This window comes from Dipteris shenzhenensis, chromosome 6 (assembly GCF_047967505.1).
Source record: "Dipteris shenzhenensis isolate YYH24624 ecotype China chromosome 6, Dip_SZ_1.0, whole genome shotgun sequence".
NCBI lineage: Eukaryota > Viridiplantae > Streptophyta > Polypodiopsida > Gleicheniales > Dipteridaceae > Dipteris > Dipteris shenzhenensis.
Genome location: NC_141601.1, coordinates 25,749,919 through 25,776,977, shown reverse-complemented (window position 1 = coordinate 25,776,977; position 27,059 = coordinate 25,749,919). Strand labels below are relative to the sequence as shown.

At 42.1% G+C, this 27,059-nt stretch overlaps 1 pseudogene; it reads left to right on the top strand.

Annotated features, from left to right (window-relative positions):
- Window positions 1–24,624: 24,624 nt before the first annotated feature.
- On the top strand, window positions 24,625–26,189 carry LOC147900975 (uncharacterized; annotated as a pseudogene).
- The last annotated feature ends 870 nt before the right edge of the window (window positions 26,190–27,059 follow it).

Genomic DNA, 27,059 nt, shown 5'->3' with positions numbered 1-27,059 from the left:
TCTCACTATCCATATTATTTTGATTTGTCCTTATAGTTGTTCCACGAGATGGAGGAGTATAAAGTTTTTTGCTTTGTCACGGAACTCTGATTTAAAATGCATCCCCTAATAGTCCTAGAGTGTGGATATGTATAAATGTATGTATAATATTATATATATATTCTTTCACCCTCGACCATTGGGTGCAAGTTCCACAAGCATGGTCAACTCATGCACACATGACACAAACACATGTACACACACAACCACATGTACACAGGAGCGGATCTCTAACCCATCGTAGACGAGTTATGCAACTTGTATATATAAGTGTGTGTGCATATATATATATTTCATACCCCCACTCGACACTCACCCAAGCTGGACCAGTGTGTTGAAAAATACAAGGGAATGAATCACTCAAACCTCCAGTCAAGATCTCTCCCACTCTTCTTGACACTCAACTCAGATAACTGATCACAGATGCAATAAACACTCACTCAGAGATAACTTAGACAGAGAGAGAGAGAATATATTCATCCACCAGATGGTGGGCAGAAAACTAGCTCCAGGGGAGCAATACAAAACTTAGCCAAGTGCTGAGGAGAACTGAAGGAACTCTCTCTGTCAGAAGAAACCAGCTCTGAGTGCACAGCACAGCCTATGACTGAGGCTTTCTGTCCTACACTGGATGATGGATTGGAGGCAAGTGTGGGCCTTTTATAGGCACTACCCAGGCCTTCTGGACTGGGGCCGACCAGCACGGTCGGTCCCCTAACTGGTGGCCGACCAGAATGTTCTGGAAATCCGACTAGGGTGGCCCTGATCGGTGGTCCTGGTTGGGCCGACTGGCCCTGCCATAGGCCCCTATAAAAGGGTGCCCTGTGCAGCCAGTCCATGAGACCTTTGTTGCTTCCAGGGAGGCACAGGACCCCCCCCTTAATTTTCTGCTGTTTGCAGACAGCAACCAGCCCGTGTGCTGGTTGCCTATGATGTCTGTCTGGGTCTCTCTTTCCCATCCCTCCTACCTCTCACTGCCCCTTGTCCCCTCAAAACGGGGGCTCACAGGTGGGCACAGTGAGTCTCTAACACCCCCCCTCAATGTCACAACTGTGGGCCAATCCCCATGCGTTTGATGAGGTGCTCCATCTGTTCTCGAGGGAGTGCCTTTGTGAAGAGGTCGGACAAGTTGTCGGCAGTGGGGCAGTAGATAAGCTCGATCACGTCGTCGATGATGAGCTCTCGAACAAAATGGTAATGAACTTCGATGTGCTTGGTCCGCGCATGGTACACAAGATTCTTAATAGCTATGCAACTCTGATTGTCACACATCATCAGCACTGTCGCATCCTCCTGACACATGTCCATGTCCTCCAGAATCCACCTCAACCACAGTGTCTCACAAGCTGCTGTACAGGCAGCTCTGTATTCTGCCTCTGTAGATGAAAGGGCCACTGTGGGTTGCTTCTTACTTAGCCAAGAGATGGCACCAGATGCAAGTAAGAAACAATATCTTGTTATCGATCTTCTGGTGTCAGCATCACCTGCCTAATCACTGTCACAGAACCCGCCTTGTTCGATGCTTTTGGTGTAGGTGATCCCATAGGTGCAAGTACCCTTTAGATACCTCAGCACCCGTAAACCTGCATCCCAATGACTCTTCCTGGGAGAAGTAGAGAACTGGCATAATAGCCCAATTGCATAACAAATATCAGGTCGTGTATTGGTAAGGTAAAGCAAACTTCCTACCAATCGTTGATACAAGGGAGTATCAACCGGCTGAGATGTGTCGTGAACACTTAGCTTGAGCCCGACCTCCATGGGAGTTAATGCTATTCTACAATCCTCCATCTGAAATCTCTTCAGAATTTCTCTGCAATATATATCCTGTAAAATGAAGATCCTGTCTTTGGCGTGCTTTACTTCAATCCCAAGGAAGTAATGTAATAACCCAAGGTCAGTCATCTCAAACTCAAACATGAGTAGTTCCTTAACCTGTGAAATCTTCTTGACATGATCACCTATCAAGATAAGATCATCAACATAGAGGATGAGTACCAATCGCAATCCCTTCTCAATGAACAAGTAAAGGTTTGCCTCAGAAGGACTCCGACTGAGGCCTATCTTCTAAAAGAATATATCAATCCTTTGGTACCAAGCTCTGGGGGCCTGTTTCAGCCCGTATAATGCCTTCTTCACTGCAGACTTTTAATGGGGACCCTAGATCTTGAAAGCTCGGTGGCTGCTCCACGTATACCTCCTCCTCCAGGGTTCCATTAAGGAATGCGGACTTCACATCCATTTGAAAAATAGACCACTGGAAGTGGGCAGCAAGAGCAATCACTGTCCGGATAGTAACCATGCGGGCAGTGGGAGCAAAAGTTTGGTACACTGCCCATGAATAACAACTAGATGATAGCTATCTTTATGTACTCTAGTTAGTGGCTCAATTAGTATGCCACCTAGGTTAGTTGAGTTTGGTTTGAGACCCACATATAGGGTTCATCTATTCCTTTTGTACTAAGAGAGAGTTCTTTTGGCTTTCACAACTAAGAAGAGGAAAACTGTTTTCAGCCTCCACCTTTGTGTGTATTCCCCCATTGTGTATGTGAGAAAGCTGCAAGTGAGACTCCTTACTTCTCTCCCACTCTCTTTACATGGTATTAGAGCTTGGTTCGTGCTAAGGAGCTCAAGAAAGCAAAACAAGTTCGTGGTGTCTTGGTAAGAGGATTAGTGTTGCTTTCCTTTTTCGAGTTTGGGAGCAAATCTCTACAGGTAGCATAGCCAGAAAGTGCAAGAGTGCACTGTCTCAGATTGGGACGCCCTTCGCGGTGTGGCAAGAGGGTAGTATAAGCTACGAGTAGGTCGAAGCCTTGGTGACATTATTTTTTTGATTCGAGGCCATTTTGGGGCCCGTTTTGATGGCGGAAGTTTTTCACAGGCACTCATAAAAGCGCCTTATTTTTTCTGTGCGACCACTATTTTGTAGGTCGGTGAAAAGTTGCCGTAAAAATTGCAATTGTATGCCTGTGCATAGAGATATTGGGAGTGATAGAATCATTCTTATTGCCTGTTGATGCATAATCATCACTAGGAAGTGACTGTGTGGTCAAATACCACTTTCGTCAGTTTTGCAGATTTGCCCTTGTGAGGTAATTGTGTTTTTTGCAGTGATAGAATATTTTGCAGTGTTCTATAATGGCGTCTAATGCTCTTTCATAGATTGTCATAGAAAAGCTTGACAAGAACAACTTCCCAGCATGGAAGTTAAGGGAAAAGGCTATTGGGAGTTCATTACTGGAGCTGAACAAGAACCAGTTATTCCTAATGTTCCCAATCAACACGAGTTGTAGGCATTTAAAGGATGGCATGAGAGAGCCAGAAAAGTTATGTACTAGCTGTCTATCAATATTTCAGATTCTATGATTGTGCATATTCAGGATGCAAGCATGCCAAAGGAGGCATTGGATACTTTGACAAAAATGTATAGCACAAACACACAAGCCAGGAAAATGCAGCTCAAGCAGGAGTTGCATAATGTGTAGAGAGAAAATATAAGCATCAATGATTACCACATGAAGGTGAAGAAGATTGCATATGCACTTGCTTCTATTGGATCGCCAATGGAAGATGATGATTTAGTTTCTGTGACCTTGAATGGTCTAGGAAAGGATTATGCACAGTTTCGGACATCCATTGCCATTCGTGAGAATTTTCTTGATTTTTGGGAGTTGATTGCTCTTCTAATTTCTGAAGAGCAGAGAAATGGTGGTGCATCTTCTTCAGGAGAAACTTCAAAAGAAGCTGTCTTCTACTCAAATGCTAGAAGAGGTAGAGGCAAAGGTAGAGCAGGCCGATCTGGAGGCCGTGGCAGAAATCAGAATATGCAGCAAATTCAAAAAAAACAGTCCTATGAAGGAGGATGTGGTAACTTTAGGGGCAGGGGGAGCCAAAGAGGTCGTGGTGGATGGCAGAGAGGCCAAAATGCAAATAGCAATGTTGAATGCTACTACTGTGGTAAAATGGGTCATATGGCTAAAGACTGTTACAAAAAGCAGAATGACATCATGAATGGAAAATTGCAGCAAGGCAATTATGCATCATCTAGTAGATAGGGTGATGACAGAAATGAGCATTTGTTTATGGTGCAGCACATGACCAGTGCAGAAGAAAGCAATGATGTGTGGTATGTTGACTCAGGTGCATCAAACCACGTGACAGGTCATGCAAAATGGATGTTGGATGCAAGGAAAATGGAAAGACCAGGATTTGTGGAAACTGGTGATGATACTGCACATCCTATTGTGCAAATTGGTAAAATTCCTTTGTCTATGTAGGATGGGAAAAAGAAATACCTGTCTGATGTATTTCATGTCCCAAATATCACCAAGAACCTAGTTTCAGTTGGTCAAATGGTTGAGCAGGGCTTGCAAGTCAGATTTAATCCTCATGGATGCTTTGTTGAGGATATGAAAAATAAAGGTCGCTTGATAGCAAAAGGGAAGAAGAAGGGTAGGATGTTTATGTTGGATGCAGACATGCTTGAATTGAGTGTAGCAATGTTTGCACATGGGACCGGTGTAGTTGCAGATATTGATATCTGGCATAAACGCATTGGTCATGTTAATGTATAGCGACTTAAATTAATGCAGGCCCAAAATATTATTGCAGGATTGCCTAAGTTCAAGGTTGCAAAAATGCATAAGGTATGTGAAGCTTGTCAATTTGGAAAACAGGCAAGGAAACCATTTCCTAGACATGTTCAAGAGAGTAAGAGGCCATTGGAATTAATCCACTCTGATGTGTGGACTACTAAAGCTGCATCTATCGGAGGCTATCATTATTTTGTCACTTTTATTGATGATTACAGCAGAAAAGTTTGGGTGTATTTTATGAAAAAGAAAAGTGAAGTATTTTGGCATGTCAAAGCTTTTAAAGCTATGGATGAAAAAGAAATAGGCCTGCAAATAAAATGCCTAAGGTCAGATGGAGCGGGAGAGTACCTCTCAAATGAGTTTGCAAGGTTCCTATAGGAGCATGGCATAAAGCAGCAATATTCATGCAATCATACCCCACAGCAAAATGGACTTACAGAAAGGAAAAATAGGCATATTGGAGAGGTATCTCGTGCCATGCTCAATGAAAAAGACCTGCCAGATTATTATCGGGCTAAAGCAGTTGCTATAGTAGTCTACATAATGAATAGGACTCCCATTGCAACAATACATGGCATGACGCCAAAGGAGAGGTATACTAGTAGGAAACCAGATATTTCTCATTTGAAAGTTTTTGGTTGCATTGCTTATGTTAATGTGCCAGATGAGTTGATATCCAAGTTGGATCCAAAAGCTGAGAAGTGCATTTTTATTGGTTATTCTCTGTAGCAGAAAGGGTATAGATGCTATAACCCTTCTACTCATAAGTTTATAGTGATTAGAGATGTTGTTTTTGATGAGATGAGCAGCCCATATAAACCAGTAAATGTGATTGATGATGTAGATGCACAAAATGGCAATGCTACACAGAATCCACAACAGCAATCACAAAATATTGGTGGACCTATAGTGTCCTCTAGCAGTGGTTCGCATACTTTGCCATGGACAGGCAGATTGAGGTCAGGAGAATCTCCTCAAAGCAATGCAGATAGTGGTATGCAAGTATCAAGAAAGGGAAAAGAGAAAGTAGATCAGCCCATGGTTGATGTGAATGTAGGTCACTCTTATGTGGATGGTAAATCCACTGGCTCAGAACAGAGCCTTGATGATGAGTTGGGTATTCCTTCTGTGGTCACACCTGGAGTAAGGAAGACAAGGGATGTTTTGAGAGCACCTGGTAATGAGCCTATTTTGCAGAGGTCTACCAGAGTTAAGTATCCTATGGATAGGCTGAAATATGATGGATTTACAGCCATTCACTATGCCTATATGGTCAAAGTGATACATGAACCAGAACCCACTTCTTTTGAGCAAGCCATGGGAAAAGAAAAATGGGAGAAAGCCATGGATGAAGAAATGGATGCCTTGGAAGAAAATGCTACATGGGAATTGGTGCCTTTGCCTAAAGACAAGAATGCAATTGGCTGCAAGTGGGTTTATAAGGTGAAACACAATGTAGATGGTTCTGTGAATAGATACATGCAAGATTAGTTGTCAAGGGGTATGCACAGATATATGGCATTGATTATGAAGAAACATTCAATCCGGTTGCAAGGATGGCAACTGTAAGAGCAATCATTGCTATGGCTACATCAAAGGGATGGTCTTTACATCAGATGGATGTAAAGAATGCCTTCTTGCATGGTGATTTGCAAGAAGAGGTCTATATGGAGCAACCACCAGGTTATGTTCATGTTGTTCATCCTGAGTTTGTTTGCAGGTTGAAGAAATCCTTGTATGGCTTGAAGCAAGCACCTAGAGCATGGTCTAACAAGATAGGGCAGTATCTTGTCACTATTGGCTTTCAAATTTCCAAGGCAGATTTCTCACTTTCTGTGAGAAAAACAGAGAAAGGCATTATGCTGCTTGTCATTTATGTTGACGATTTGATCATCACAGGTGATAGTGATGAAGATATCCTTCATGTGAAAATGCTATTGAAGCAGAAATTTGAGATGAAGGATTTGGAAGAGCTGCATTACTTCTTGGGCATATTGATGTGATCAGATCCACAAGTGGGATATGGCTCTTGCAGAGGCAGTATGGATTGGACATGTTGTCCAAATATGGGATGACAGGCTGTAAGCCTATTTTAGTTCCTTTGGAGCAGAATGTGAAGCTGAGCTCAGATGCAGGTGAGCTTCTGGAAGACCCTACTATGTACAGATGCATAGTAGGAAGTTTGATTTATATGACTATTACCAGGCCATATTTGAGCTATGCTGTTGGGTTGGTAAGTCACTTTATGTAGGCTCCAAGGAAACCACATTTGGATGCAGCTAGATGCATACTGAGGTATGTGAAGTCCACATTGCAATATGGACTATTTTATGAGACTGGGGTTCAGATACAGTTGCATGGATACACTGATGCTGATTGGGCTGGTAGTATTTCTGATAGACGATCTACCAGTGGATATGTGTTCTCTTTTGGGAGTGTTGCAGTCACTTGGAGTAGAAAGAAACAGCCTACAATTGCTTTGTCAAGCACAAAGGCTGAGTACATGGGTGCAGCAATGGCTGCATGTGAGGTAGCTTGGTTGCGTAAGCTACTTTATGATATGCATCAGTCGATAGATGGGCCACTTGTCATTTATTGTGACAACATGAGCAGTATACAATTGGCAAATAACCCAGTCTATCATGCTAGAACAAAGCACATTGAGGTGCATTATCACTATGTGCAGGAGAAGGTACTAGAAGGGTTTATTGATCTAGTTTATGTCAGCATAGAGGATCAGGTAGCTGACATATTCACTACGGCATTGGATGCAGAGAAGCTGCGCAAGTCTAAAGACCTACTTGGTGTGCAGGAATTGGGATTGAGTTCGAGGGGGAGTGTTGAGATATCGAGCTCCACTAGTGATATGCCAAGATGACCGTTGTGCATTTATGTCACCAACTTGTTAGCTGCAGATGCGGTCGGTACACCGCCCATGGATAACATCTAGATGACAGCTATCTTTATGTACTCTAGTTAGTGGCTCAGTTAGTATGCCACCTAGGTTTTTTTTTTTGCGCAAAAAGTAGTGCTAGTTATATTACTTGAAAGCGAGAGTACAAGAAGGCCTGAAGGCCAACGAGCTGTAATCACAAAAAACGGATTCAGCCTGAGAAGTCAAAAAGCTAAATACAAGCCTCCTAGGGCATAATCATCGGAGAGTGGACAAACAGCCACGGTGGAGGGGCGTAATGCCACTGAAGACTCTGAGTGGAGTGCTAGAAGAATAACTCCCGGTGGTCCCAGTCGTGAAGGAAACGTCATCTCTTTTCCTTCCCTGCCCGGGATTCTCCCTGAATCTGATCCCACTGACCCTTGAGCGTGTGAATGATCGTGCTCCAGATATCTGCGAGGGTCTGGGTGGTAGAAGAAGTCTGAGCTCCTACAATCTGCGTGCATCTGGAAGTCCAGATATGCCAGCCTGTGATGCTCCCTATGATCTCCCAAACTGGGTGCCGAGGCGTCGCTCCTACATCTGTCTCTGTCAAATGCCACGGGAAGCTGTCCATGTATGCCCAAGTGACCTGCGTGATGAAAAAGATGGGATCCTGTCTAGAGAACTCATAGGCCAAGTGATGTCCCGGCTCAGTGCTGCACCAACAAACGGCTCCCCAAGTGATCGGTCCTAGCTCGGGTGTAGCCCTAGCTAAGATCCCCATGATTCCCTTCCAAACTGTCTGCGCGTGCGAGCAGCTCCAAAGGCAATGCTTCAGGGACTCCTCCTCCTGAAGACACATCTGACAATGCCCCTCCTACCCCATCTCTCTCAGCCAGCTACCAACTGGAAGCCCCTTGTGTGCCACCATCCAAAGGAAGTAGGAGATCTTCCTCGGATGCCAACTGGCCCAAAGAGTCTTCCAGAAGGTGCAAAGAAAGACCAAGGATATCCCCTGGGCATACCACCTATGTGCCTGTGTGGGTAGCCCACACTGGAGAGCCCCAAGAGCACGCCGGCCCGTGCATGTACTGTAAGAAAAGAAGGGGGTAGGGTTCTCTGAGGTCTCCGACGGTGGCCAAAGCCACTCCCTTGGGTCCCACTCCACCTCTGACAAGGAACGGCCCTCCCATATCCAGAGTCTCCAATCCTGGTCCTGCATAATCAGGGGTCCTATATGCCAAGTCTTCCCTTGCAGCCCTACAATGCAAAGGCACTGCCAGGGAAGCTGGGGGTCGATCACGGCCTCTCTGCTCTATAGGCGACTGTCATCAGTGATGGAGAAGAAATGTACCGAAGAATCCAAGAAGAGGCCTGCCACCACCAAAGGAATGCCTCGTGGAGTGAACTGTCCTAGCCACCTCTCATCTCCTGGGAAGAGCTGTCCAGTGCCTACGGGAATCCTCCAACATGCAGGGATGGCAGCATCAATCTCCACTCGTCGAGCATGGATCCCACGTGCCGTACCTACTGTTGCTACCAGCTCGCCTGAGAAAGGCTGTGTCGCAGCTTCCTCCATACCGAGATGAGGCTATGGAGGAAAGGGGAACGGGGCTGAGTCAAAGGAGCCGAAGTGAAGATCCATCTAATTTGATCAAAGAGAAATTTTGCAACTGTGCTTGCCTTGCTATTGACTGTGGCCTTGGCCTCTGGCCACCGAGTCACATAATCTGTGGCCACCAATAAATAATGCTTGCCCTGAGATGAGCAAGGGAGTGGTCCCACAAAGTCCAACCCCCACCTCTCAAATGGTCGATATGCTGGAATAGACTTTAAGGGCCTAGGAATCAATTGTCACATTCCAAACTTTTGGCATACTTTACAACTTTGACACCATTCATATGCATCCGATACATGCATTCGATCATTTCCATCAGAGCGAAGAACATGAGCTGTGGTGTCACGAATGGTGGGAGCATTTGAGGCATCAACGTCAGGCCACTCAAGTGATTACTAGTCTTGAGTATTCACAAACTTTATCCTACACCCTAAAGTCATAGAGTAACAACCCTACCAACACCTCGAGAGATGCATGCCCAAGAGGCGATGCTCTCTAACCTGAGAAATGGCCTAAAAAAATAAAAGGGGTGCACATCTTAGATCGACTAGGTGCAAAGAGGGTGACATTAGCTATGTTGGTGTCCCCTGAAACAAAGGAGAAATGGCTTGGGCGCACAATGTCAAGGATGTTGTCAATTAGAAGGACCAACATGGCTCCATTGGTTGAACACAGAGCAGAAGCAATACACGATCATCGTGATCCAAAAAGTCTATGGGCTTCATTAGAATGCAAGAAAAGGAGAGACAGCCTAAGTGCGGAAGTCATTGATATAGTGACAAAGTTTTGGCACAAAAATACGAGAGTTTCTCCAAATAGAAAGGGGAGTTTGAGGAGCACATTATACACATGTTAGATACAATGCGGGTCAGTGGTGCCTAAACTAGCCCGAGTGGTTGTTTGTGATTAGTCTTTGGGATAGTTTACTTGTTTTATTTCTTAAACCCGGCTTGGACTAAATGTGATTGTCCTATACTAGCCCGATGGTTGGAACATCATGCAACTGTAGGCTGGTTCAGCTTGATTGCCAGTTATCTGATTGTCCTGAACTAGCATGGCTAAACAGACATTAGTTGTTGTCCAGCCCAGTGGCGTGGTTGAGAAAAAATTAACAGCAATATATTTCGTAATATATTGTTATTTTACTAAACCAACCCGGTGGTTGGAATAGCATCCAGCCATGGCTGCTTCAGCTCAATCACCAGTTATGTGATTGTCCTGAACTAGCGTGGTTGAACAGACATTAGTTATGGACTAGCCCGATGTTTGAAATTATTATGTTTCTTAGTACTTAAATTCGTTAAATTTAATTTCCTCCTATTCGGGTCATATACCACGATTTCTAAACCGAAATGGCTTGGACATAATGTGATTGTTGGAAACCAACCCAGTGCTAGTTCACAACAAACAACAAGTAGTTACTGACATAAATTGTGAAATTCAGAAATGAAAAGCAATATATTGTCATTTTCTAATTATGAAATGCAGAAACGAAAAGCAATATACTTGTTATTTTCTAATATGTGAAGTTGAGACGGTCATGCTAAACTAGCCCAGTAGTTGAAATTGTGACTGTGTCCTTAACCATCCCGATGGTTGAAATTGTGATTGTCCTAAACGTGTCCTAAACCAGCCCAGTGGTCAACTATCCTAAACAAGTCCTAAACCAGCCCGATGGTTGACTGTCCTAAACCAGCCCGATGAGGGCCCGATGATTAAAATTGTGATTAACCTAAACCAACGTAGTGGTTGAAAATCATTTTTCTTCATTATATACTTTAATTAGACTGTGTATTGTGTTATTTTAGTAGTGCAAAAACGGGGCTTAATGTTCTGTTGTTCTCGCATGTTGGGTCAGTAGAGATGGAGTTGTATCTTAAGTTTATGGATCAGAATCTAGACATTTCAATTGGGCAGAGGAGCTTTGAGCATTGTAAGCCCTAGTACGTCAGGAAACTCAAAGACAAGAATGTTTTTTGTTGTAAAACACACATAGACTTTGACCTGGCCCAGCAAGCTATGACTAACTTGAGATATGGTCGTGTTTGAGCATTTCTCCATGGGGATCGATGCCCATGCCTCCCTGACGAATGCGTAGTCTGTAGGCCAACTGGATCCTCATCGTGTGTTGCAGGGAGGGCAGGTTTTGTAGCCTAATGTCTCTGTGGGAGCCAGTGGTTTGTCCAAAGGGAGACCGTGAGTGGCACCGCATTGAATGCATTCTTGGCACATGCAAGCATTGCAGTTTGAAGCTGAAGAAGAAGACATTTAATGCCTGTCCAAACGAAATGAGGGAAGGCAACCATGTTGCTCTAAAATGGAGGAGATAAGGATCCGATAAAAAGAGATGGCTACTGTCATATAAGAGCACTCCGCCAACGGAGCTTATAGGTCACATGGTTCAATCCATCTCAAAATATGAGTTTCATAGTTTCATGGCCAGCTAGTAGGATAAGCGGTTCAGGATATGCCTTGCGAGTTTTTCCCATGATGCGATTGTCTTTGTCATAGATTTTGCTGAAAATCATTCATTTCAAGAACAAGATGAGATACAAAGTGCTCACTTATACAACAAGCAGATAACAATTCTTGTGCATATCACATACATTCATTTTCTTGATTCTTCCATGCCTGATGCCAATCTGCTTGCTGACTCATAGGAGTCCAAATCAATGCAATGCACATGCCATTTCTAAATTTCAGATGATAGGGAACATGACACCTTATTTGTGCAGCATGCTTTTCTACTGCATTAGGAATGGATGAAAAATGAAAATCCCCATGCAAAAAATATAAAACAACATTGGGTGTCATCAGATGGTGCTACCTCTCAATTTAAATCAGCCCGTGGATTCTACTTTGTCTTCATTGGAGTTGTTGAAGGGTTGGTTGTTGGCATTCACGGAAGCATGGCTTATGGCGTCGATAATGCATCTATGGCATTGCTAGGTGCTCAATCTAAGGAGTCTTTGAGGTCTCGCTCATTTGTTTGGGCATTGAAGCACCATGGCTGAGTGTCGCTCCTATTGCTTGTGGCTTGTCGCCCATGTTGGATGAGATGCGCTACAAGTTGTGGGAGCCAGCATATGGAGCTTTGGTGCTGGTCATGTGAAGCTGGTGTTGCCCATGTACTAGCTCAGTGTTGGGTATAGAAGGAGACACCTCTTTGCCTGCAAGACTATCGTGATTGCAGCATTGGGCTTTACATCTACGTGAGATCTCTAGTCATTGAGCTAGTGTTGGAGGTTGTGTGCATGTCATTGGGACGCACTTGAGGCCGATATGCTTTGTAGCCAACTTGCTTCTAGGTCCCTATAGCTGTAGGTTCTATCTCCCATCGGTTGTTGCATAGGTGGAGTCGAGTAGGTTGTAGAAACTCATAGTTGCTTGATAGTCAAACACAACGGATTGAAACACACAAGATTGTGGCGTCATTGCTAGCTTTGAGGGAGCCAATGGAGCCATGGATGATTATTGTGGCATTATCCAGGATATTATTAAGATTGACTTTCAATGCTTCTTTGTGTATGTTTTGGATGTAAAGTGGTTTAAGGACATGGTGGAAAGAGGCCCTAATGCAACAATCAAACACCATGCAAGTGGCTTTGTAACTATTGACTCCACAAAGTTTTGGCAAAGTAAGAAGGGCACACTAGAACTACCACAACAATGTGAACAGGTATTGTACAAACATATAAAAATACTCACTTTTAAATATTTGATATCTTTCATGCAAAGAAAATAACATGATTGTATTTGTGTTTGAATTAGGTTGTCTATCAACCAATGGTGGATAATAATAGGTGGTGGCATGTCATACCTATTACACCACATTCCAAAGTGATGTATAGTACATTTACTAATATGGAGCGTATGGAGGATGATCATGGCCATGGAGGTGATGATGACCGTGATACGAGAGAGGACGATGATCATGAGATAGGAGATACAGATATTGAGGCCATTACCCATGAGGACGAGCCTACCATTGGTGATGCTAATTTCGATGAGTACATGAGTAGCACAAGTAGTAGTGGGCTGTCTCCTCACCTCACTTAATTTTGTATATGTGGGTTTGCCAAAAAGCATTGACATTTTTATTAAAATTATGTGCTTTGGTAATCATGGGAAATGTTTGGAAAGCATTGATGTACATTTATCAGCCTGTACCAAAATCTCACTTTTTGTATTCTCTGTTTTGCATCTATAAAGGCGTCTAAATCCGCATCGAATTCACAGTGTAGACGCGCTAATAGACGTGCTATTAGATGCGCTATTAGATGCACAAATAGACGCGCTATTAGACGCGCCCATATTTTTACTATTCTAGCAATGCCTATAGACGCGCCCGCTATTTTGCGCATCTATCAAGCGCGTCTATAGTTGCTTTGTCTTGTTGTGTAAGTCAAGGACTTAGAAAGGCAACTAATCAACATGAAGAAGGGAGACAATGATTCAATTACAATTCACTTTATCAAGTTTGTATCTACCTGAATCGTATGGGCACCAAACTGTAATGCTAAGTGCTGATATCATGGAACAGATAACCCACTCCATTGAAACAGTCAATAGGATGAAATTCCATTGATTCTATATGAGGCATTATCAATTCATGCAAAATACTCCACCACTCCCACAAAATATCAAGTGACATCACCCTTAGTAAAAATCAAACAATCATTCTTCATCCACCATTGTCAAACACCTTCATCCACTATTTGTCAAACACCTTCATCCCACTAATTTGTCTAGGCTCTTTGAAATCTCTCCCAGGATCATTCGATGCACTCTAACGCCATGATGATTGCTCACCAAAGATTACATATGATCAAGCAAGGAGAAGCAAAACAAAGATGCATGAGTGCATAAGCAAAATCGAGTTTCAATTATTCCAAAATCTAACTTACATGAAAGCCCATGGGGCTGTCACAGTGTCTCGATCCACCATTAGACATGGTGTTTTGTATCTTTATTTAAATTAATTTGTTGTGCTTAACGTAAGCTATTCTAATAATATATTGAACAATGTTTAGCTCTTGAATTGAGCTCAAGGGGGAGACATACCCCATACCAAGTGCATAAGGTGCTTGAAAGACCCCTATCATAGAACACACATTCTAGGGCTGCAAATGTTTGAGATTGAGTAGGTGTTGGGTGGATTGTAATCTAGGGATTGGCAAACAACTCATGATTTTGGAAACGTGGGGGTTCATGTGTTGAGGCACAAGAGGGCATCCCATTGGGAGGCAATGGAGGCCTTTGCAAACCATGTAGAGCCTCTCTTCATCTTCTACTCCTCTTGGCAATTCTTCCTCTACTCCTCTGGGAGCTCCACTATCCAATAGCAAGTATTTGCTTAGATCCATGCCAAACCCACCTATGGTGCACTCTTCTGTGACCGTGCCCCCAAAAATGGTGTTACTTTGGTTACTTGGGACAATTAGAATTCCTATCTTATGGAGCTCCTCCTTGTTCTCCAAGCACACCATTATTAGGACCATTTTATCATCTTCGATGCACCCCAGCCACACCATACAAACATCCAAACATGCTAAAACTCTAGCCGCTTGCTTGTTTGCATCTTTAGGAAGCCTCTCAATAGCCACTGTCATGCTGAATCATGAAATTTTATAACAATATGTGCATGTGATATCACGAGAACATGGAGTTGGTGATTGACTTCATGAGGAGGATGGGCTTGATAGTTTAGTGCTAGAAGGTCTTTCTTGCCGAGACACATTCTTTTTGCCACGAAATGCTTAGGGTGATCGTGAGCTTTAGCATCATTGTCTTTCCATGTAGTAATGTTAGCTTGATTAGTAGGAGTTGAGCCTTGTGTTGCACCGGCAACAAAGATAGGTCGCAGAGATGGTGTGGTACCATCTACATACTTCCACAAACCTTCTCGAATGAGCAACATTTGCATACGCATGGACCATGTACGATAGTTAGTGTTGGTGAGACAGTTAATTTTATAAGATGAGAAGCCTCTAGATGTGGAGGCCATGGTGATGTGGACAAAAGTTCTCCACAACGAGTAGCCAAATGATATGGCAGTTTCATTGCCTTGGATAGCCTTAAAAGAGTAGGCAGTTCCAAGTAGAGAGTGGATAAATCTCGTAGTTGGACCTCGGGGTGGGGCGAGTGGTCTGCCTCTTTTGGCGTGCACTGGTCGCTCCATTCTTTCTGTTGGGGACATGCTCCTGGCCTTAGTTGCCTGGGATGTGGATTTGGCAATCTTACTTTGAAAAAATTAGAGTGCTCAAAGCAAGCCTATGCTCTGAATACATTAGCATGGAATAACATGATAGGACTTTGGTCCTATTGTGTTGGTCTTCGGGACCAGAGTAATGATTAATGGGGGCATTCGTATTTCATTGTCAGAGGTAAAATTCTTGGATTAGATCACCGATCGCACCAACCGTGCCCAATCTCGCAAGATGGGCACACACAAAAACGGCCAAAACGTTCGGCGGAGAGCAGGGTTCATCCACCCCTGGAGCCTTCGTCGGTAGTCACAAGAGGGGTGGGGGACCAGACGCCTCACCACACCATGACCCTCATTCAACGGTCGGCCTTTGCCCACAAGCAAGAGAACCACTCCCCATAATATAGTTGCTGGCAACTAAGCAGGGTGGCAACTCCCCACTCGTCAAAGATTCCCCTAAACACTCACGGCAGGGGGGGGCATGGAGTGCGGGGGTGGGGGGGATGTCGCGCAAGGGAGGGGGGGCATGGTGGGTTGGGGGGGGGGTGGGCATCAGGTGGGGGGTGGGGGGAGGGGGTATGCGACATGCACGCAAAGGGGGGGGGCATGGGCATTTTCATCCATATGATGGCATAGATCTCAGTGAGTCTTGGAGTTTACTGGCATGGTCCAATCACGACCAGATACTGCATGTGACATTTTGATTTGCAATTGTTTCCAAAGTATGCGTATTCTTCCTTGAAGGTGATCCTCTTGCTGGAGGATTGCAACAAGTTCTTGGTATAATGTAGTGATGCCTTGTAGTAGAAGATCTTGTGCTGACCCCTCCGCATCGTCATCGGCTTGACCTAGTAGTTGAATTTCCAACTTGGAAATTATTACCTTTTGATTTTGCCACTCCATGCACTTGCCATTATACTTACCCAATGCGGAGGTGTATGTAAGATTTAGACTATTGAATTGTTGAGCTACTTTTGTATGCCCTGGAAATTGATCATTAAGCACGCGGAGTTGGAGTATCTCTTGAACTTGAGCATCCAATTCTGCTTTGGTGCACACAAATATCTCTCTTGATGCCATGCATTCCTTCTCTAGAGCTTGAATTTGACATTTACCTTCTTTGAGATTGTTCTGCATGTGGCCTTGGCAACTTCTTCTTTCCTAGCTTGTCGACACTACGACAGCTTCTTGCTTTTGCTCGTAGGCCGTTGGTGGAGCATAGCACTTTCACTGTCTTCGGCTTCTGCAACTGGACTGCTCTCTTCTCTCTTTCGCTTTGCTTGATGACCAACTCTATTTGCTTACCCACCGGCTTGCTCTTGGGTTGGCTATGTCTGGGCATGCCTTTGGTCACGCTGTCTTGGGTTTTCTTCTCATTATGTATACTTGTTTTATAGTGTTGATTTTTCCCCCTTTTTACTTATTACTTATGCTAATTTATTTCCCTTTATTTTCCTAAATTACCTCTCTTTTTTATGTATGTAATTACTCCACCTATAATTACTTTCCCATTATTCTAACTCCTCCTTATGCCTTGTATTGATTTGTATTTCCCCCCCCCCCCCCCCCATTTTTTTGTATATTTAGATAGATATACTCACACTAGATTTTCTATTATTCTATTAATAATTTTTAAATTGTTCCTTATATAGATATAAACTTTATGTACTATTATATTTGTCTTTGTAGTCTATTTATATTTATGTGTTTAGGTGTAATTTGTTTATTTATTTATTAAAGTTTTCAGGTTTCTTACTCTTTTTTTCTTTTCATTAAATGTTTTTTCTTGCCTAAATATTTCTTCTAAAGCAAGAAAAATTTCCTAAAGAATTCCTTATAAATCTCTTATTAAATGATAAATTTAGTTGACTTTAAAACTTAACCAATTTATCATACAAATTCCTTTTAAATTTCTTATGTAGCCTTAACTTTTTATTGAAATCTTTTTATATTTTCATTTATTTACACTCATATTAACATTTAACTATGCAAATAAGTTATGCCTCCTATGTTATGGTTTAAACCCTCATTGCTAGCTTAGAATAGGAGTTCATTTTTAGTCATTCATTTCTTTTGAAAATTCTTAGAAGTTTTTGACCATATACTTGGGCAAGCATTTTTTTCACTAAGAATTTGTTTTAAATGGTTTATGGTCTTCTAACTTTTCTATATCATTTTATAACTAGATATGATTTGCTTTTGAATTCAACATTAGAATCTTGATGGTTGTCTTAAGTCTCTAGGTAAAGCAATAACAAGCCAGGGTGCACACGCATTACCTGTCTACCCTTATCAAGCTATGTTGTTCTAACACATGGTTTGTTTGGATGGCGGTAGGTAAGTGAACCTTGACCTCGGAGCCTGGACTACCGGATGGATTCTACACTTTTGTAAACCTACCTTGTTTGGCTGTAATACCTTTGAAATAAAATTATATCTCATTTCTTTTAAATGTTTAAATCTCCATATTTGAATTATCTTTAAATTTTAATTGTTTAGTTTAAGGCCAATCTATGACTGAATCGATTGTATGGTTCAATTATTGAGGGGATAATGAATTCTAAATACACATTCTATTAACATTTTATGTTAGTTTGATGCAGCTTACATAGTGGATATGATGGTAGTATTTCTTCATACGGAAGATGGTACGGTATTCAAGCATCGATGTAACTAGCAGCTTCTTTCAATTAACCCCCCCCCTTTTTTTTGTATGTACCTTTAATTGATCAACCCCAATTCTATACATTTGGAACCTTGTAAATTCTTGGAACTACAAGAATTTCTCTATTATGTAATTTTAATAATGATAATTATTCCAAGAACTCTACACTAACACACAATGATTGTCAATATGTGGTATGCCTTTGCCTACTGTAATAATACGTCTATCTTGCAAAGTTTCGAAGAATAAGGGGGTTCTTCATTACAACCGAAAAATATCCTATTTTACACTTTACTCCTAATATGTGACCATAGGAGTTCAATTGGCTCTACTTTCTCTAGTTAAGTACGTGATAAGGTTGATGACCTACTGGCGGTGCCTTTACTTTGTGCAGTAGCTAACTATCTAAAAACCCCTACTTTGACTAAATCCTCCTCTACCTACATTGCCTATATCTACCTCTGCTGCGACTTATGTAGCCACCTCTATGCTCTACCTTTCTTCCTAAGCATCGCCTCTAGTCTATTCCCCTATCATCCAAAGCTTCTTCTCCATCCCTTACCTTTCCTCCATTCGTTCCTCTTCTATGCATAACCAAAGCCTAGCTTACCTTTACGTGATGGTGTCTTCCCAGGTACGTGGCTGCTTCGCTTGAACTTGCTGGTTCCCACGCTACCACTTTGCTTTGGAATTTGAGTAATAAGGGTCTCAATTGTCTTACCTCGGCTGACTTATTGGTTGCTCTTTCTTATTTCCATGTGATAGCCTTTGGTGCTTATCCCGTATTCTTTTAGACTAGTATTTGGCAATAAGTGGCAGTTTGTTGCATGGTGATTTGCTTCGATGTTGTCTACGCTCCTCCCTTTAGCTCTATGCACATAGTCAACCCGTACCCTTAGCTTAGAGTATTACTACTTACTAGCTCTCAGCTTGGTCTCTTCGAAGGTATAGAGCTCGTAGCTATAGTGTCGTTGTCTTAGTGGTTGATTCAATGATGCTGCTTTGTTGTCAATTGTTGCTTGCGGCCTTACCTTGGCGTAGGGTGATACGTCCCTGTGGTTCTATATAATCCCATACTTACATGAGAGTCATGCTACATAAACTAAACCCTCTTGCTATGCAAAGCTCTTATGCTAGTGCTTACTCTCCTTGCCCGCTCTCCCGTGAGCTCTCCTTCTTCTAACCACATAAGTTTTCATAGGGAAATCTTTTAGGTTGTCTCTTTTCCAGTAGCTATGTTGCTTTTATATTCTACCAACTGTGAACCATTCTTGAAACAGCTGTGAACCATTTATAGGGATAGGAGGATGCCATTCATTGTGAATACATTGCTCTTCTATGCTTCCTCCATTACGTAGGCTTCTCTATAGTTACACATAGATGAGCTTATTTTATTGTTTCATAGTTATTGATCATTATACTATTACCTTCCTTGGATAATTGTCCATGTCTTGCTTATTACATGGCCATTTCATTTTATGATTGTCTCCCTCTTTCTTATTTCATGGACATAATTGATTCTAGGTGATAAATTCCTAATAGTTGTATCCTTGTGTATTTTGTCAATAATTAATTCCTTGTCAGTCTTGCATCTCTATACACTTCCCACCACTTATTATATAATTAATCTCTAATTATTTGCTAACTTTCTAACTAACACTCTTATAAGATTTTTTTTCTTTTCACTAAATTATTTCTTGTCTTACAGGAAGAATTGGGCATGAAAACCCTTATGGACAAAGAAACTGCTAGAATTAATGCTAATCAAAAGCTTAGTTATATAGCTTTTGTCAATCATAAAATGCAGAAAGCCTGTGAAGAAGAAGCTAAATATAGGCTTCACCCATATTTGGCAAGAAAAGCCAAGAAACATGTTGATGAACTCTGATTGGGAAGCACCTTTGTTAGAATACTTGTTTATTGAAAATTTTCCTTGAGTATATTTCTTTCTTCTTGTCTATTTTCCTAATAGTCTCGCTCTCCATAAATGACAAGCAATATGGCAGAGCTCATGCAATGGACACCCATGTAATGAAATTCTAGCTTTGATCTATTTCTTTAATTTGTTTCCAACATTTATTGTGCCTCCTCTATGGAAGTCTTAGCAATTACATTATTTGTAATGCCTCCTTTATGGTAGGCTAGAAAATTATTTCACTTAACTCTAATTTATTGTGCCTCCTACACTCCTCTATGGAAGGCTTAGCATTACATTATCTGTAATGCCTCCTTTATGGTAGGCTAGAAAATTATTTCACTTAACTCTAATTTATTGTGCCTCCTACATGGTAGGCTTTTTTCCTTTATCTTGTATCATGCCTCCTCTATGGAAGGCTAGGAAATTCAGTAAGGATCGATTAAGGATTTTTTTTTATTTAACAGTTATTGTGGCTCCTCTATGGAAGACTTAATAATTACATGATCGGTAATGCCTCCTTTATGGTAGGCTAGGAAGTTATTTCACTAACCTCTAATATATTGTGCCTCCTACATGGTAGGCTTCTTTCCTCTATCTTGTATCATGCCACCTTTATGGAAGGCTAGGAAATGTTTTTTCCATATAAGTCAACTTTGTTTTTTCTTGTACCTAATATGTTCTTACCCTTTCCTCTATATTTTTAGCTCATGGTCTACAACATTTACTAGCCTTGGTTCTTGTATATTTGATTTATATTATTCGTGAAAGAAATGACAAGCGAGGGAAGAATGCTTGGATACTTGGCACCCATTCAATAACCAGTAAAGTTCTACTTTTGTTATTGTCTGGTTGGTTGGTAGGTATAGTTCTTCCTTCCTCGAATAATTGTTATCAAATACATGACTACCTTGGCTACCCCTTGAAGATACATTGTTATCTCCTTTGGATTTTATCAAAATTCAATAAATTTTCTTTTAATGTTTGAAGTATATGTATTTGTTTAAAGTCTTATTTCAATTATTGGTAATATTACTTGGAAATAAATATATGGTTAATTTATATGATGGGATACTGAATTATTTACACATGTGTGCACACACACATGAATACTTCCCCAACTACAAATTATTCTTTTATGTACCCCCATGAAATCTTCCCTTTACACTTTCTTTTTAACCACACCACATACCAAGCCCACTAATACCTCCTCTAATCCCTTCTCAACCCATGCACTAATTTTCTCCTTACTCCACTTGTGACTTAAACTTCACTTGTGGCAATTTTTTTTAAATATAAATAAAATTATCTAAGGATTCTATATTCCTAGGTAAAGCGATAACAAGCCGGGGAAAACAAGCATTACCAGACTACCCAAACATAACTATGATGTTCAAACACCTAGTTCATTTTGATGGTGGCAAGTAAGTGGACCCCGACCTCGAAGCCTAGGCTACTAGATGGATTCGACACTTTTTTGTACTGATTGTACTCATACATTTTGAGCATCCATATAGTAAAAATCTTTTTATCCACATTTATCTGAGCATCGTGTGCCGTGTTGTTAATAGGTTTCTATCTTTTAAACACACACACACACCCAAACCTTGTTAACCTTTGGCCAAGTTAACCATGGTTCATGTTGGTAACCCTTGGTGGGGCTACCACATGTCACATGCCATGTGCCACGTTGCTCGTTAAACACTTATCAGGTTAGGTAAGAATGCTAGTTTTTGCATAACTCAGAATGGATTAAACTTTACAGGTTTATGGATGTTCTCTCACTTTTCTAAGATGTGTACAGGAATCCTGGAATGATTTCCTATGGCATCTTGGTTTCAAGGATGACACTTGTTCCCCTCTGGCCCAAGGCATCCAAACTGTACTTGCATGTTTTCCAAACAATGGAGTTCATAGACACTGATCAAGTTAGAGGAAGAGGAAAAAGGAAAAGACACACCCTTAGCTATTGGCATTGCTTCTATCAATGATTGATTGCAGTTACTCTTGATCCTCCAAAAGTAACCCCACACCACCAATGCGGCCTTTGATTCTTTTCTTCGGTGTCTCATTGACGTCAACGCTTTTGATGAGCAAGATTTAGAGTTTTACCACAAGGCTCTCCTAGCCATTGTGAACAAACTCCTACTGGTGTAAAACAACTTACCCTTGATTCCATTGCCTGCATTCCCCTTAACCCTGTGGTGGACGTTGGTGTTCTTGATCCAGCCGAGAAAGAAGCCTTAGCAAGCCTAACCCAAGACTTTGCCTCCTTTGAGAATTCTTCTGACAACCTTCTTGCGGAGTTTGCCTCCTTCATCCCTCTTCTTCCCCCTAGACAACTTGAGTTGGATTCCATTGGCCTTGTTCACAAACTTTGGGCTTTTGAGACCATTAACCACTATGCCCCCTTCACTCTTGAGTCTCTCATAACCTTATGTAGTTTCTCTTCTGATGTGGTTGACCAATGCAGGGTATATGTTTGGCAAGGCAAGCATTTCCTCTCAGCTAACCTCAATTTTACCCTCCCTTTGTTTTCCCTCCAAACCTTTGACCAATCCAAATGTTCAAGCCATGGTGTATATTTCCGTACAAAAGCTGTCCCTACTGAGAATTCAGGTAAGAAGTACCTCAAGACCCTTTGGAACATACATAGGCCCTATATGCGAGTGTCACTCTTCTACTCGGGATGGTCGATCTGGTTGTACTTCCTCTATTATGTGGTTGGACCAAGTCCTCTGGTACATGATCCACAACCTTGAAAACCTCTTTAAAGTTGAGTCCCCTAAAGGTCAATTTTATGCTTTTATTGCTTGGGTTACTTCTCTCCCCCTCGAAGCTAGGACGAGTCTGATTGCCTGCTACCTTTTCCAAGAACAACTACTTGAAGGTGCTCGTAATTTAAGTTGTTTTGCTCCTAGTTTCCCTCTCCTTCCAAAAATCAACCATACTCCTCTTGATTTCATTATTAAACAAATCCTAAAACCTAACCTCGCCATTGAGTCCTCCAAGGATCATTCAAGAAATCAAGGTTCTCCACTCCACATGGATCCTCATCATCCCACTCCTCCAAGCGCCCCATGTGTGGAGCCACGAGATACAATGATGATTTAGACATTGCCAAAAAAATCACCTTTGAGTAATGGGCCTTAACGATCATTGGTTACCCAGGTCAATGGTACGAGGACCCTTTTTATGGAAAGGAAGATCTCCAAAAGGTTTATCCATGTTTGTTTTTCCTCAAATTTTTTTGAGTTTATTACACCAAGATGGGTCTTTTGGAAGTTAAGAGTTTTGATCTGTCTAAGATATATATATTTGAAAATATTGGCTTTGCATGGTCCAAATATCTCAAAATGGTTTTATCATCTTATGGACACATTTAGCACTTCTCAAAACACTTCATCCATATGTCGACAAATCAAATGCTTTGCTCCCTTTTTGAATGATGGATTCCTAATGAGTCACATATGCTTACTACAGACATATCTATATGTCATCACCCCAAGATAAAAGAATTTCTTTCTAAAGGTCTTAATCATATTCCCCCACTTCTACCTAACCCATTCATAGCAATTGAATAATTATTTAAGGTGTGGTGTGAGGTATGTAAGGTTTTGAATATCATGCCTAGCACCCATCATAAAGACAAGATTAGGATGCTGTCTTAAGATTATTGATAATTGGTGTCCGAACTAGAATGCTTCCCAACCATGGTATAGAGATAAATGCATAATGGATGAAGTCCATATCTCAACACACATTTGTTTGTAGTAGGATTGGATAAATCACCACAAACGTCTCCTTTCATCTACAAAAGTGTATACCAACTACTAGCTATTGGTAGGATATCTGGGAAAGAATTTTAGGCTACTTATTAGAATGAGGATAGCATTACGACATGTATTAAAAAAAGACTAAGCTTATTTGAGTTAGGTGAAACATATGTTTTGACTTTACCTTATCTTATGTGTAGCTATAAATGTCACAAAAAGAAATTATGATGGATTACTAATGCTCATGCATGTATTTTCTCACATATTACTGCAAATATTAACTTTGGCCTCTCTAGTATGATTGATGGACTTAAGTGGTTGCTGACTGCATAATGATGCATGGAAATTTGGTCATAAGAAGATTCATGCCTTCTAATAGCTCTTGCGACTTCTTGATTAATCTCCCTCCATCCATTGTCCACTACAAGACATGGGCCTCTGTCTGATGCTCCTCGGTCTCGTCTCTCTCTGTCTCTCCTCTTTCTCTCGTAGGCTGTGGTCATGTATTGTTAGGATTCTGGTTGGGACCAATCGTTTGGCTCCAAGTTTGCATTCCGTCCTTCTTTCACCTTTGACAACGACCAAGAAACCATCTTCTGCGTTGGATATTGTTGACAGACGTGGCGACGTGCGAAGCTACATATCATCTCGTCTTCCTTAAATGAAGAGCTGCTAATCGAACGGTTGAGATCAACCGCCGTGGGACCTTGACGTAGAAAATGTCCAAAATTTGGAAGAAGGCCCCCTCCTACTAGTGTATGAGGTCCTCACGTAAAAGAAAGTTTCTAGACGCGTCTCGAGAAAAAGTCACCGTTCCAAGAAGATTGCAGGCAATTTCGAGGAATGTGACTAGACCGTCTATAAATTAAGAACGCTTGACGAAGTAACAGAGTCCAGTTCTGAAAGTCATTCATCTGCTAGTGTTCATCACGTAGCGATTCGTGTTTCAACATCCTTTCTTTCTTGCAAGCTCACCCCAGGTACTCAAGTTTTCCGCACTTGCCTAGATTGCATTCCTCTTATATCTTTTCCAATATACTATACGTTCAAATTCAATCTTGCTGATACTCGTTCAAATCGATATATGGACTGTGGATTGATTCCTGGTGATTCGTGATCTGTACACGATAGTAGATTCCTGTCGATGTTTTAATCAGCCCAGATGTTGCGCGTGTAAGCCTGGTTTACATATGGTTCAGATCATGCAAGTGTAGGCTTGTGGGTGGTGGAGATATTGTAAATATCTCACAAATGCTGATCATGTCGTCCTTGTGAATGCGCAGCTCGAATATCTAAAGTTGTCGTTGTCTCTCCCCACACCTCCCGGTTTTTGACAAAATGGTGAGAACAATGGCTGTGCTGCCAATTCGAGTAATCGATATCCCTGCCACGCTCGCTACCACGGGAGGAATCCGCCTTGAAAAACCAATGGAATGGGATTTCCATGTACTGTCTCATACATGGAGCGCAGATATTCGCGCGTTGTCAGAGAAAGTCGGTAAGATGCTGACGAAGCGAATGGATTTAGATACTATCGAGAGTGCTCCGGCTTACAACCGTGCTTTTGAAAATGCTAATTTCAAATACGATCCTGAGTGCAGTGAAGCTTACGACCATCTGAGAGAGCTTCTAATTGTGATCATGAAGGATGGAGTGAAAAGGCTATGGTTTGATGCCCTGTGTATTGATCAAACAAGTAAGGACGAGAAAAGTCGGGAGATCCCTCGCATGGCAGATTACTACAGCCGCAGTCAAGGTTGTTACGTTCTGACTTTTGGTGTTGGCCGAGGTTATAGGCTTTGGAGTGACATTGAGGAAGTGATGCCGAGGTGGTTTCAAAGGGTGTGGACGCTGCAGGAATTTATCCTCCCTAAGAAATTGACCTTCCTTGTGGAAGACTTGGATGCAAGACTGGTGCAAATGGTGGAAGGATTAAGCTGTACATCATGGGACTCCACTTTGGGCTTCTGTAAATGCTGCGTTCCTTCAGACTTGCTGGAGTTTGATCCTCCTTCCATTCGTGAATTTTCGCACCGAGAAAATAATGCTATGTACCGTGCTCCTAAAGATGTTGTCGATTCTGTAGATGGTGTTTGCCCAAAGTGTAAGACGGGTATGCTGGTGAGGGGGCCAAGTTATGTCAATGGAAAGCAGATTCACTACGTCGACAGGGAAGCCTACCTTTTCATAGTGCGAGCCGGTATCATTATAGGACAAGGATCAACAAACAAGAAGCACGAGGAAATGTTGTGCGGTCTATTTGGGCTGTTGCAGGAAGCTGGTAAGGGCGATCCACGGTTGACTATCCTAAAGATTGGCGAGCGGTTTTGTTCCCACCCGGAGGATAGAGTCTTGTCAATATTAGGGCTTCTAGGTGTGAACGTGGAAAGCAATGAGCAGTTGAGAACAAATAAGACCTTGGATGAACAGATCATTGAAGCAGCCCAGAAGTGTCATCCTGACACACTAGTTTTGCTCTTTGCCGCAGATGGGGTGGGCTACCCCACAATCGGAATGTCTTGGGCTCCCAATTTTCGGGACAGTTGGGAGTCACTAATTTGTGGGTGGAATGACAACTCACATTGTCATGTTGATCGTGATACCAAAAAGCCATGGATTGGCGGGATACAATGCTTTCGAAGAAAGGTGGAGGTACAAGGGGTAAGCGCAGCTGGGATTAAGCTAGCGTGCAAGAAGGTGAACGGTTACGTGAGAGCAATCTGCAAAGAGGAGGCAACTGATGCAGCTGGGAGTAGCGCAGCCACCCATGACCTCTTTTGTAGCAATGGCGAACGGATCATGTCACTGGAGGCCAGCACTTGGATGCCTGACTCGGTGCCCACCGAAAAAGGTGAGATTGATCACGTAAAGTGCAGGACAGTAGATGGCAAGTTTCAGATCATCTATCTAGTAAGCACAAGTGACAACCATTCACGATTCAGCATGACAGTGGCTACTAAGAAGCTTCCTAGGGATGCAAATAAGCAAGCGACTAGAGCTTTAGCATGTTTGGATGTTTGTATGGTGCGGCTGGGGTGCGTCGAAGATGATGGAACAGTCCTAATAATGGTGTGCTTGGAGGACAAGGAGGAGCTCCACAAGATAGGAATTATAGCTGTCCCAAGTAACCAAAGTAACACCATTTTTGGGGGCACGGTCACAGAAGAGTGCACCATAGGTGGGTTCGGCAAGGATCTAAGCAAATACGTGCTATTGGATAGTGGGGCTCCAGGAGGAGTAGAGGAAGAAGATGAAGAGAGGCTCTACATGGTTTGCAAAGGCCTCCTTTGCCCCCCTATGGGAGGCCCTCCTGTGCCTGAATGCATCAGCCCCCGTCTTTCAAAAATCATAAAAGGTCGTTTGCCAAT